Genomic DNA, 14,369 nt, shown 5'->3' with positions numbered 1-14,369 from the left:
TCCTAGTGTTACTGGCAAGAGATAGATATGAAAATAAATGAATATGTCTGTAGGTGTAGCCACAGCTACGTTAATCAACACGCGTAAAGCGTAATTTTGAAGTCCGTGAAACACTTCAAAAAGTATCTACAGATAAATGGCCAAGAACCGTGTAACAAATTATACAGTATGTAAAAAGACTGAGCTTTGCTGTTTGCTCTCAGGATCAAAATGATGTAACGAAGTTTCATCAGCAATGATTACATTTGAAAGAAACTCCGGATCTTCCTCTAACATCAAATTTAACTGCATGCAGACCTTCACGCGAATTTCCTCTTGTTCGGGAATCAACAGTCTTGGAACCCATCGCGCACAAACACGCGTCATGTGTAATTTTTCTGTCACCAACGTGTGGGTGGCACGCAATGAAATCTTCACGATTTCAGAAAGTGATCTGAAGGTAATTCGCCGATCCTCTCTCACAATGACAGCAGCAGTGTTGATGTTTTCTTCCGTAAGGGCAGTAACTGGAGCACCGGGACCACCTTCCTTTGAAACTGATCGTCTCCTCACTTTGAACATTTTAAACTATCGTCAATCTCTGCTCGAGGGAAGAACAGACTCTCTATAGGCCTCCTGTAACATTGTATAGGCCTAAGCTGAAGTTTTGTTGAGCTGAAAGCAGTATTTCAAATCCGCATGTTGTTCCTCGCGTGTTACCTCCATTGCAGTGGTAGGCCATACTGAACATGTCTGACCTTGCCTGACTCTCACAGGCGGCAACCAGGAGCCCCAACAATGAAACTACTTCGGCGTGTTTGTTGCACATTAATCACAAGATTAAATTTTAGCGCGAGAAATTGACCACAAAAAATTATGATCATTCTTTATTGAACAGCCCTCGTACTGCACCTTGTTGTAACCCTTGGCTGACATCAAATTCTTTAGAGAGTTTTTCTTCTATTTTTACTTGGCATTTTGTACTGGTGGGGGTCATTCGTACCAATCTGACTAGTTTCTATGGGATTCAATCTTCATTAGGATCTGATAGAGCATTTTTCAATTAACACTATCATAGGCCTGTTTGAAGTCTACAAAAATCTGATGTTCATCCACGTTATATACAAACACATTTCCATTATTTGCCTTATAGTGAATATGTGGTCAGTTGTCCGTCCCTTTGAAACCCTCACTGGTAGTCTCCAAGTACTTCTTCTGTAAGTGGAGCAAGACTGATAGCAATGACTTTGACTTTTACTCTGTATACAACGACTAAACCGATACCGCGGTAATTTTCACAGTTTTCTTTATCCGCCTTTTTGTGAATCGGGCAAATAATGGCCAAATTGCACTGGTCTGGCTTCACTTCCTTTTCCCATATTTCAGCTATCAATTGTTGCATATGTCTTGTTAGATACTCACCTCCATCCTTGAGCATCTGTGCCGAAATGTTGTTATTGCCTGGAGCTTTATTATTCTTTAGACTTCTTGTTGCCTGTCTAACTTTCTCTGTTCTTTGTGTGGGTAAAGGTATTTCATCCTGACCAAAATTTGGCCACGGTTGGACGCTCTCTGTTCTTTTTTTTTTCTGGAGCTCACTGAAATATTTAGCCCTTCTGTCTAAAATCTGTTTTTCTCCTCGTATAAAATTTTCATATTTATCCCTACAGAATGCAGTGCGTGGTTGCAAGCCTTCAATTCCTGAACTTTCTTGTAGAATTTCCTTACCTCTTTGTCGTTATATTCCTCTTCTAGCGCGCCATAATCCGCATCTTCTCTCATTCTCGTTTCTTTCTTCTACGAATTCTATCTGCCTCTTTCCTTTTCTTCATGAATTTTTCTGTATTAGCTTTTGTTGCCCTGTTTACCATTTTCTCTTTTTGTCTCATTTCTCTCTGCCATCGCCTTTTTACGGTCTTCGTCAAACCATCCTGCACTTTCTATCTTGTCTTCTGTACCTAAAGCTACTTCTACAGTTTCGTGTAGAACATCTTTCGTCATGCTCCACTTCCCTTTGATGCTTTACTCAACCCAGCTTTGTTTGCTTCAAACTTGTTCTGCAGTTCTGTTTCGTACTTTTTGGATACTCTCTTCTCTTCTAATTTGGAAACATTTTATTTTCAAGGAGCTTTTCTCTTCCCTCTGGATCTACAGACAGCTATGGGTTGTCTGTATTTCGCGCTTACGGTACAATGATCCGCCCGCACAGCTCTTGACTTCGTCGGAGCACCGCCCACGGCGCTGGTAGACAGCGAACACTGGCAGTAATTGCAATCCACGTGAAGATTTTTGACTCCTACCGACTTGTAAGGATCAGAACTACAGCGAAGACGGTTCTTCATAAAAAATTGCACAGAAATAACGCAGAGTTTCCTTGTATTTCTATAAATTAATATCATTATACATCTGTAAATCTCCAGTTTCTCAGGTGCAGCTGAAGCAGCCAGCTGTAAGATAACAGACCAGCGCGCGCCGTACGGATTATCCGGTTACGAGAACGAGACTCTTGGGCTTGAATTACATCACGGGCGGCAGTGTTATGAACGCGATGGACCAATGAGAGCAAATAGTGTAGCGGGCGTTTGAAATTGAAAATAATCAATTTAGCATGAATTTCAATAAACAGTATACAGTGGACCGAGGAACGGAAGCAGAAACACAGCACACGAATGAGGAAAGTTTGGGCAGAACGTTAGCCACTTCGATACTAGTTCAGTTAGAGATCAGCAGTCACTGCAAAGACTGATTATTTCGTATGTCGCCCTTTGCTTGCGACGTATCTGTGTAACTGCCGAAGTTAAGTATAGTAATTGTTTTCTTTTAAGAAAACTCATTAATACGAGTCGTTTGGTTTTTGTCTGGCGAACCGAGTACGCAGGATTGCTAGACACTACATACTGATCGCGTGCTGGATGCTCACTTCCTGTGCCGCGTGTGGGCCGCAGGTTGCGGAACCCTACCTACTCTCGACGATCCTGAATGCTTCGACTGGAACGACTGAGCCTTAAGGATGACGTCATGTCCCCAAATGAATGTTTGACCACATGTTATATGACGGGTTTCAGTAGCTCTGCATCATTGCAGACGTGATCTAGCGGCTTTCGAGCAACTTGCATTTGTCACTGATTTTGCTCGAATTGCGAAAATTTTCGAGCAAATCTGCCCTCACCAGCGACTTCTCTGACGGCGACTCGACGATCAGTCGCAATCACTTGTTTTACTTTTTCCACGATTTCAGCGCTTGGATAACGTGCTAGGACGTCCAAGGAGCCATCATCTATAAGATTTTTTCGAAACGGTTATGTCTTCTGTTAATCCCAGTTTTACTCGTTCCTATAGCAAAATTTAACACAAATTTTCTGATCAATTTTTGTACAAAATTGATAATAGTCGATAGTTTTAAAATAGTTGTAATGTTTTTGACAGCCGACAAAAGGCTAACCGTCCGGTACAGCTAACTCTGTGAAGAAGCATTTCAGACATGTTTACCAACGCAACAACATAAAAAACTGCACGAACCGGACAAAATACAACATGCAGAATAACAGAATTTCTTTACTTTTACAACTTTTTCTATTTCTAGTAAAACGGGAAATTGACTTGTACCAAAAACTTTATCTATTCGTTGGTTTTGTAGAAACTAAAAAGTTGGCCCTCATAATAAGACAGTGGTTCCAGATAAAATAAGCGACCGCTCAAGAGTTGCTACAAAGGAATGCAATATGGCGCGGGGCGAAGGGGGCTACCGGTGTAAAGTGTCAACCATAGGCGTAGCCAGGGGGGGGGGGGGGGGGGAGGTTTCAACAAATGGACATCGTAATAAAGTAGAGTTGTCGATCATTTAACTAATAAATATTATCATTAATCAGAAATAGTAAAATTCGTTTGTCGATGATGGTATCTCCATGAAGATGTTTTGTATGGCAGTAAACATTGCTTAGAGATGGCAGTGAACATCTGCGCAATCCACGTCCATCCAATAAGTGGTTTAAATTCATGCAACAACGAGTTAGTGAGCTAGACAAGTAACACAATGACCATCACAAAGAGAGGAGAAGTGAAGAAAAGAATTTCCGTTTTGCTCAGTGCTGACAACAAATGTTCGGTTTCCACTTCATAGGCCCACCGACTTCTTCTGTGGTAGGAGTAAGGAAGTGAGTTTAGTGTTTATGTCTGGTCGACAGGTAAGGTCATTAGAGACGGAGATTTGGCCGTATTTCTTTTATTAACGGAGGGGAAGGAAACGGGCGTGGGCTTTTCAAGGAACCATTGCGGCATTCGCCTAGAGCAGGGGCGGGCAAACGTTGCACGCGGCTCTTGAGCGCACAGCGCTGCACGTGTGCTGCTCGCGTGCAGGCGTCGACCTGGGCTGTGGCGACAGCCGGCAGGTTGCGGCAGTGTAGTGGCAGGCTAAGCTGCGGACGTTGATGCGAAGCGAGCACTACGTAGTGAACGTTGTATTTCAAGAAACGGAGAAGTGGAGATTTGCTATCTTTTAAAAAGTTATGGGAGCATCATTTTTTCTTTGTGCAAAAACGTGAAAATTCGAAATGTTTAATATGTGGCAGTATTCTCGCTGGTCAACGGAAGTTTAGTATTGAAGGTCATTATAATAAATTTCACAAGGACGAGTACAATTTGTCGGACTCTGAGCGGATGGGGAATTGACTGAGCTTAAGAAGAGCGATTTGACGATACCAGATGAATCTGTCGTAGTTGGCCGGCCGGAGTGGCCGAGCGGTTCTAGGCACTACAGTCTGGAACCGCGCGACCGCTATGGTCGCAGGTTCGAATCCTGCCTCGGGCATGGATGTGTGTGATGTCCTTACGTTAGTTAGGTTTAAGTAGTTCTAAGTTCTAGGGGACTGATGACCACAGCAGTTAAGTCCCATAGTGCTCAGAGCCATTTGAATTTGTCGTAGTTGCTGTTGTCACGAGAGATCTGCGACTTTCTCTCGTCATGTCTCTCATCTAACTGACTTAAAATTTTATGGAGCACTGTTTTCAAGTTTTCAGGACGACAACAATAATAGCCCAGCGGTATGTGCAAGTTAAAAGACTGCGCTTAATATAGCGAGAGCTGGAAAACCATTTGCTGAATTAATAAGTCTCGGTTAAGAGCAAATATCAGTGATTAAAATTTACGTAACTGTTTGTGTTTGTCTGTATGTAGTAATTTTGTTCCAGATATTAAACGTATTGTAAACTCCACCTGTGATAATTAACTAAAACGCATCGTAGGTAATAGGTACTCTTTCAAACCATGATTTCTTTCAAGCACTCCTACTAACCTTATTCATTGACTCAATAAAGCAAGGTAGGAAACAAAACGCATTACAGAGGAAGGAGCGGACAGAAGGTATGGTGGGGATGGGAGGTAAGCGGGTGGCCAGCTTGCCCCTGTGTGCACGCGGCACACCTGTTAACTGCACGCGTGCAAGTGCACCGCACATGTGCAGCATTCCTGCCCGCCCCTGGCCTAGAGTGAACTGGGAAACCGTGCAAAACCAATACCAGTATGGTCAACTCTCTTGCGCCACACTGCTTAGTACTATGGTAGATGTGACAGAAAAAAAGCGCGGAATAGGAACGTGAATGTTCAAATGTAATCTTTATCAATGGCAATGAATCTGAAATTAAATTATGAATGTTGTAATAGTGTTAGATTGCTAAGGTAGGCAATGGCCGGCTACTGGCAAGAAAACTTCTAGAAGATTATAGGTCCATTTAGAATGGTTTATGGACGATTTTCGATTCGAGTACTAAACTGTACAAATTTGCATAAATCGTAATTAGTGTGAATAAATTTTAATGCTTCCTATCTCGTGTGAACTTAATATATCTCATTGGAGGTTCTGCATTTACGAAATGTAGTCCACATTAATTCGTTCAATGAAAAAGAGAGAGAACTGCGATAGCAGTACAAATTTTATTATGACATATTGAATGGATACTTTTATAATAGAACTTAACGTTAACACATACAGAATTGAATGGATACTTTTATAATAGAACTTAACGTTAACACATACAGACATCAGCAGTAGCAACAAACTGCACAATAACTGTTGTTGCTAATAGCAGATTTGGCAGAGATACCATATTAGGAAGAAGCACAGCAAAGGCGTAAGTAGAATTTAAGTTTTTTTAGTCATAAATACATAACCAGTCTCTTCATGTATTGCTGTAGGTACTACAAATGCACTGTATACTGTGTATATATTGATCAGAATGGAAATAGCAGAATTACAAACAAAGTAAGTTTTATAATTTTTTTTATTTTAGCAAATACACATTTATATAACAAGTCTTCTATATTTTTTCCCCCCGAAAAGGAATCTACGACTACTGACGCATCAAGTTCTATGCTGTAGTGAATGTTCATTAGAGCCAAACAGTTGAGCCTATTTTCGGAAACCGTGTTCCAAAGATAATTTTTTAATCTCCTTAAGCTGGAAAATGTTCTTTCTGGAGCAGCTGTTGAAACTGGTACCGTTACCAAAATCTGAAATGTTTGGATGCAACTTTGAATCACACAGATCTAAGTAATCCAAAGCAGATTTTTTACTAACTCTCTTTGAAGTCATCTGTGCCTTCCAAATGTCAAATTCTGCTTATATTATTGATGTGCTTTTCTCCGGAAGAAGTGAAGAATACATTGATATCGCATCAATGTCAGTGATTTTATCGAAATTTTCTGGCAACTGACCAGAAAGAGCACATATTAATTTGCGATGCCTTTGTGAATCTTTCAGTTAACTGTTGAATTGTGTGCTCAAGGAATTGAATAAATAAATTCACCCTGTAATATGTAATTACATCCACCACAGGCGTATCAGAGCGGTTCAACTGCTTCCCAGTAAGACGTGGCGCCTGCAGCGAAGCACCATTTTCCTGTGACGCTAGCTTTGCTTCTGCAAAAACCTTTGTAAATTCATCTTCAGCATTGACTCTTAAAAACTGCAAGGCGTTAAGAACATTGTCAACATGATGAAATGTTGCAATAAGGTCCATATTGGTTCCTTGCAGCTATTTTGATATCGATAGTGTGTAGCTCATCGCTTTTTGAAGGACCACTAAACTCGTCACAAAATTTGAGGAATGAAGTGTGTTTATCAGTTGGACAGCTTGTCTTGACGTGTCCTTGTTATGGTTAGACTGCAGTTTTTCGAGGGCGGCGACCATTGCTGGACAAATTTCCTTGAAAACGACTGACTGCTTCGTGCTTGTGGACCCATCGTGTTTCACATAGTGCAAGCAAGTTCTTTTGGTGTCCAGTTGGCAACAGTTGGCGAATTTCGTCTTTTAATACGGCAGTACGTTGAGCAGAATGACTGAAGTAAGGCCCAACAGACTGCACGCACAGTCACCACGCAATTTCTGATTTCTGTTCGTGAACATGCGTCAGCAATTGCAAGGTCAAACGAGTGTGCACTGCAATGTACATAAAGAGCATGGGCGTATTCCTAATGAACGTACGCTTGGGCACCATGCAAGTGCCCACTCAAAACTGCAGCACAGTCATAGCCTTGACCAACTACATGGGAACAGTCAAGGCCGTGTTTTTTGAATGCTTTAATTATTAGCTTTGCAAGGTCGAATCCAGTAACATCGATAGTTGGAATATATTCGAGGAACATTTCCTTAATTTTATGGTGATTAACATTCTCCGAATCAACATACCCTAAGCAAAGTGAAACTTGTTCTACGTGTGCAATGTCAGTAGTTTCGTCAGCAAGAATACTAAATATTCTGGCTTTCTTTACCTTATCAATTATTTTACGTTGTATAATTTCACCACAGTCCGCCCCGATAGCTAAGTGGTCAGCGTGACGGATTGCCGTCCTCTGGGCCCGGGTTCGATTCCCGGCTGGGTCGGGGATTTTCTCCGCTGAGGGACTGGGTGTTGTGTTGTCTTCATCATCATTTCATCCCCATCCGGCGCGCAGGTCAACCAATGTGGCGTCGAATGTAATAAGACCTGCACCAAAGCAGCCGGATCTGCCCCGTAAGGGGCCTCCGGGCCAATGACGCCAAACGCTCATTTCCATTTCACCACAAACAGCAATAATTTCATTTTGAATTTGTGGGCTGGTATATAGAGCGTTCTTTGGAGCTGTAGACAAATGCTCCAAAATATGTTTATCTCCAGACTAAGCAGCATAACGCAGTAACATTCGAAAGTTGCCATCGTTCCTTAGCTATCGCTGAGGTTCCCATAATGTGTAAACTATTCCAGAGTCAGTATGGCCTCCAAGGAATGCCTTGCTTACCACAAAAAATTATAGCTTTTGCTATGGACGTCAGTTTCCTTTTATTGTCTTCTTGCTGCCGTTTTCTCTCTGAAGACAATTGCGCGATTACTGTCGACATCTTTGAGGAAACAGTTTTAAGAAAATTGTCTGCCATTTCCGAATTTCGCTTGTGATACGAAGTTCGTGCACGCGTTTGAAACACCTCCAACGCTTTTTCTCAATTTGTAAAAGGCTCACAAACGAGTTTTCCTAATCGCTGATTGTTTCTCTTGCCTTCACATGAACGACCCATAACGACACAATTTTTGCAGAAGGCTCGATTTTTTTAAAAAAATCAGAATACGACAGCCAAGGGAATCTGTCCAACCATTTCAGTTGAAAGTTTAAGTTTCGTTTTGACGAAACAGGAAATTTTTAATCATTAGACGGTACCCAAGCGCCTTTTAAAATTTGTTCCTGTAGACAATCGTCCAGTTGTGAATTTTGAGTTGAATATAAAACTATATCTAATGTAGCAAAACCATTCGAAGCAGATGAGACATGACGTAAACTTCTAAGTGCCACGCTCGATGTTGCAGGTTGATTGATGCTGGGAGGCAGTGTGCAGGAGGACCGCTGAGTGGCCAAAAGTACCTCCGCGTTTGTAGCTCTTTCTGATAATGAGGCCTCAGCAATCATTACGCCTTCACTGTCTCTACTCGTCACATTGCGACTGGCGGGCTCGACAGTTCAAGATGCGTCTTTAAATGCACCAGATTGTGAGCACCATTTTTTTCCAATATTCCAAGCCCTTAGATTTATTTGTATTCTCAGTTTCCTTTTCTTTGCCGGCCGCTGTGACCGAGCGGTTGTAGGCGCTTCAGTCCGGAACCGCGCTGCTGCTACGGTCGCAGGTTCGAATCCTGCTTCGGGCATGGATGTGTGTGATGTCCTTAGGTTAGTTAGGTTTAAGTAGTTCTAAGTTTAGGGGCTGATGACCTCAGCTGTTAAGTCCCATAGTTCTTAGAGCATTTGAACCATTTTTTTTTCTTTTCTTTGCCTCTATTTTCGCGATGCAGATGACCCCAAAAAAAAGACACTAGAATAAAAAAATTAGCAAACATATGACTGGTTATTATTAATTTTATTCGGCTGCTTTTAGTCAGATTGCAAGTGTGCTGATTTAACTTTAGTTAACCACACTCACTAAAAGACGGGCAACAGCTACCAGGACAAGAAAATTAGCGTTCTGCCATCCAAAAATTTGTGGAGTTCTGAAAACTGAATCAGCCAAATAGACCTCAGATATGCATAAACCGAGCTTTACCCGATTTCTGAGTGGAGTTTCAATCTCAATGAAAAGAAAACCACCGAAATTTCAGACATTTCTCTGGTTCTTCTCAAATTCTTTCGAACTTAACGCATTTAATCGAAAACGTCAAGGTTACCAAATCTGTCGGGTATTAAGCTCTGTATCGATTGGGAAAGAATACTTTACAATTTGATTAAATTTGGCGGCGCAGAAAAGCTACATTAGAAAACACGAGTTTTTCACCTTTAGATAAACACTCGTTTCGTCGCCATAATACGTGCAATATCTGAGATTGGCCAATTTGACGAAAAAATTTCGAGAAGGAAAGTTGTGCAGCATCTAAATATATAGCCAAAATCTCAAAGAAAGTGTCGGAAAACCTAGTTCGTTAGTAAATATCGCCAGTTACCAATTTTATGGAAAACGCTTGGGTAGTGACAGTAATTTTTTGACTTTCCATGCATTGGCTTTTTGTAGTATTCAGTCTTGTTGTTTCATTTATTCAGGAGTACACTCATTCTCTGGATTTTTGTTGCTCCGCTGACGAAAACGTGTTCCCGCTGCTTCTATTCAACCGATGCCACAATGACAGAAGAATGGGTACAGACACAATATGAACTCCGGCACGTAGTAACACGATGCGCAACTCACGGTTTTCACACAAGCCCTGCCAAAACAAGAGATTTTACCAGCCTAATGAATGCAGTGTTTGTCAGTTGTGCAATGAACATTGTGAAAGATATAATGCAGAAAAAGATGGATGTTAATAATAAAACTAGGACTACAACAATGTGGCTCAGTTTTGTATTTGCACACTGTGAGTATTTTCATGAATAATAAATCTGGCAGTGGAGGAGGCAACAGTTATCAGCTGAACATTGTTTACTTACGTTCGTCAGAGGGAGTCAGCACGAGGTCTGAAAGGTTTATTTGTAGTGAAAGTGTTACGAACGAAGCAAATTTGACACGACGAAGGGAAAGGACATACAAACATTCATTGACAGAACTAAGACGAGAACGAATGGTAAACATGTTGGTTTGGTGAACTGTTCCGCTATTGTTGTAGATAAATGCAGGAAATCTTATTAAAAGGTTCATTATGCAAAAACAGGCACAGACAATGGGAAATAAGTCCTACATTTATCGATTGTCAGTTTGTTTTGTGCGAAAAACGTATCACAGGGTTGCATGAGAAACGAAATGTAGATTCCGATTTAAAAAAAATTGGGTTCGTGATGTTACAAAGACATTTCAAAATCGATAATGGAATTGGTGACAAAACGGAATAGTGACTGGGGAACTGAAGTAAAATTTGAGGTAGCTCACTGAGCCGTGTGTCGACATCTTGTGTTTAGATTGCATTGGTTTTCCTTTTCTTCCCCTGACATGTTTGTTTGATATGTTGTCTGTCACTAAGTGGCTGCATGGTTGTCTTTTCCCTCTGCTATCGATATCTGAGTTTTTGCTTCCGGGAAACTGCTATGTGGGAAGTGAGATCTTTGACCGGTTGTAACCTCGTGTGGTGGCGCGGAAGTAGGGGGGTTGCGCGCAGAGAGAGTGTGGTGGACACGGGAGGGCTGTGTGGCTCTTCAGCGCGAAGCAGGCGTGGTCGGTTGTACCGAGTCGCCACGTGATGTATGTCGGTTGTGTGTAACGAGCGGGCCGACTTGACGGAAGAGCTCCCCGCGTGTTGATTGTATACAGAATCTACCCACGAATAGTTCCTGTTCATTTCGCCTTGGTGGGACGTTAACAAGCTTCTTTAAGTCCTCCGTTTCAACACTGGAGTTTAAAAAGGAGACACCTAACATGAAGGAGCGGTCACTACCCGTCAACGTTGCAGAGAAGACGTGAAATCCGGTGACAGAGCGTGTTGTCGCGTGACCGTGGCGTGTTGGGTACGCTGGCGACGCGTGCGCGGTCGGATGGGGTCGACAGAAGCGTCCGATCCAACGCGTCGGCTTTGACCCGTGACGTAAGGGTGTTGTCGTGTGTGACGTCATGACGGCGCGGAGTTTGGTTTGAGCGTGGCTGTCTCCAGTTCTGTTTTATCTTATTTTATTTACTTTTCTGATCTGTTCGTTCTATCTCGTGAGATTTTTTAAAAAAAATTTAAAAACACTTATTACTTATGTTAATTATCTGTTTCCTCGAATTTCTGTTTTAGTTTATTATATTTATCTTTCTGATCTGTTCGTTCTATCCCGTGAGTTTTTTTTTTTTAAAAAAAACAAAAAACACTAATCAGCTACTGAAGCATCTTTATCTTCTATGGGTTGCAGGCGTTACGACCCCTGGGGAGGTGGGTGGGTATTCATGCATGGCTGTCTTCACTTACACGTTGTAGCTACGCAAGGCGTCTAAATTTGTTTATATTTAGTTTGCCCCCCACCCAAAACACCCCATTTCCCGCGCTTGTCCCGTTAGTGTCACTAGGCTTCTTGTGGAAAGTGTGTGTGTTTGTTTTTGTTTCCGCCATATTTGTGACGTCATGGGTCAAAGCAGACGGGTGGGATCGGACGCTTCCGTATTTCCGTCGGATGTGTGGATCCTTGCCATCGGAGGTCGTGTACTGCCTGTTCGAGCATAATTGCAAGTTAAGTTTGTGAAAGGTCTAATCATCAAGTAATAATTTTGTGTAACCAGCGTCTCTTCTGTCTTGTGGCCTCCGGCAACCGGGTTTCCTGTCCCTGGCACTGGTGTAATCCTGTAAGACAGTGATCTTTCCTATTCCTCTCGTTACTGTCCGATGGGAGGTGTAGTTTTGTCAGTTTAATTGCTTCACTATTCTGTCGTTGGTTATGAGTAAATTCGTGCTGCTTGTTGGTTGATCATGTGGTCGCTCATTCAGGACTGTGTGGTGTAATGTTTCCTTGTACGAGGTTAGTTCTAATTCTGTCAGCAAGTTAAGCCATCTTATAACAAGTTTTCGCTGGCTAAAAGTCGGTGCAGCGACCAGCCTGAGAGTGTCAATTGTGTTTACGGGCGTATTTAAATTGGTCAGTATTCTGCCTAGCCTGAGCATCCCTGAGTGGGTGATTTGTGGCCGCCTTACACGGGTCCGTCATATCTGTTATGTTCTAATGATATTCCAGGACACTTTTGTTTAAATTTTTTTTAAATTCCACGAAGTTTGTAAATTCCTGTTATTACCATTAATCGTGTGTTTGCTGAGACCTGTTTAATTTTTTTAATGGCGGTGTTGGTAGCTTCACTACCTCACCGTACTTTATTAAGAAACTTCTGTATTTACTTTAGTAGCCTGTTTACTAATGTTCTTTAAGTTTTTTAAAATTGTTGTATTGCTATAAATTACTTGAGTGCCGTTAGCGGCGTGTTTAAAAGGCTGCTTATTGCCGTACTGCTATTTTCTGTAAGATACGAATAAAACATTTGTGAAAATCTCAACTCGACAGTAAACTGCTAGAAATTTGGCCCCGTTCGCAACTTGTGGTGTGGCTTGTAGTAACCGTAACCACTGTGTGTGTCAGTCACATTGAAGATGATCTTGTTTTTTGTGTAAAAAAAATTTAACGTCAGAAATGAACAGTTGAACAAACAGTAAGATCACCGAATATGAAAAAAGAAGTTCTGAGTACAAATAACAGAAGGATATCTGAGAGTGCAACGTATATATCTTCAGAGGATCATTATAATGATTTGGGAAGTCGGCCCAGCTACTGAGACATAAAAGCGGTCCTTTTTTTTTCGCGTAATGTGCGTGAATGGAACCGACGCCCCGGTGATGGGGTACTTCAGTATCAGTATCTCACTTACCATGACGTACCTTGCGTATTTCACTTACCATGTCGTACCTTGCGGAGCACAATTATATAAATGTAAATGTAGAAAGAAAACGTTAAAAAAAAAAGATGCGGGATGCCGTGTGAATGAATGACTTGTCACTGTGCCCAGCTTCGGAACTGTGACAACTAGGGTGGCCCTGATGCAGGAATTTCCCGGGCTCCAGACAAACCGCATTCCTTTGAGGCTCAGTCCAGCCATTGGTGGCAATATTGTCGCTGCCGTATTTCCCTCGCCCACAACACCACGCTGAAATAAAGATTACATTACAATCGATTTTAAGGTCAGTTCTCCTTTTTTAAGCTTCGTCTGGTTATCTGGTGGGTGGGGTTGAAACCCAACCCAACCCCCCCCCTCCCCCCCCGCCACCCCCCCCCCCCCCGCCAGGCCACGCCCTTGGTGTCAACTGTCGTACACACGTAGCGGCCAGTGTGCATCGCTATATTCCCCAAAACAGAGACGCGCGTGCACACTACCGGAGTAGTTATACGTCCAGGCATCAGTAAACGTTAAAGGAAACCGGTTACAACTGGGATTAAGAGACAAAGGTAACAACAATGACGCTACAAAATTATTCTAAAGTGTGGCATTAATATGTGGATGAGGAAATAATAATTTTTGTTCAATATGCATAATTAAAATTTTTAGTCAGGATAAGAAATAATACCTACTTATCTATATGTATACAGGGTGTTACAAAAAGGTGCGGCCAAACTTTCAGGAAACATTCCTCACACACAAATAAAGAAAAGATGTTACGTGGACATGTGTCCGGAAACGCTTAATTTCCATGTTAGAGCTCATTTTAGTTTCGTCAGTATGTACTGTACTTCCTCGATTCACCGCCAGTTGGCCCAATTGAAGGAAGGTAATGTTGGCTTCGGTGCTTGTGTTGACATGCGACTCATTGCTCTACAGTACTAGCATCAAGCACATCAGTACATAGCATCAACAGGTTAGTGTTCATCACGAATGTGGTTTTGCAGTCAGTGCAATGTTTACAAATGCGGAGTTGGCAGATGCCCATTTGATGTCAGGAT

At 41.9% G+C, this 14,369-nt stretch overlaps 1 protein-coding gene across 2 annotated transcripts in view; it reads left to right on the top strand.

The window, feature by feature from the left end:
• Nucleotides 1-14,369, top strand: part of LOC124716903 (putative mediator of RNA polymerase II transcription subunit 12) — a 435,024-nt gene that overhangs the window by 18,390 nt on the left and 402,265 nt on the right. Inside the window, exon 2 of one of the 2 annotated variants that reach the window (XM_047243460.1) lies at nucleotides 8,813-8,992. The exons of the other annotated variant lie outside the window; for it this stretch is intronic. The gene's annotated coding sequence lies outside the window, so the exon portion shown is untranslated. The remainder of the gene's footprint in view (nucleotides 1-8,812; nucleotides 8,993-14,369) is intronic. 2 annotated transcript variants of the gene reach the window in all.

This window comes from Schistocerca piceifrons, chromosome 9, assembly GCF_021461385.2.
Source record: "Schistocerca piceifrons isolate TAMUIC-IGC-003096 chromosome 9, iqSchPice1.1, whole genome shotgun sequence".
NCBI lineage: Eukaryota > Metazoa > Arthropoda > Insecta > Orthoptera > Acrididae > Schistocerca > Schistocerca piceifrons.
Note: the sequence above shows the minus strand (reverse complement) of the source record. Positions and strands in the feature narration are given on the sequence as shown.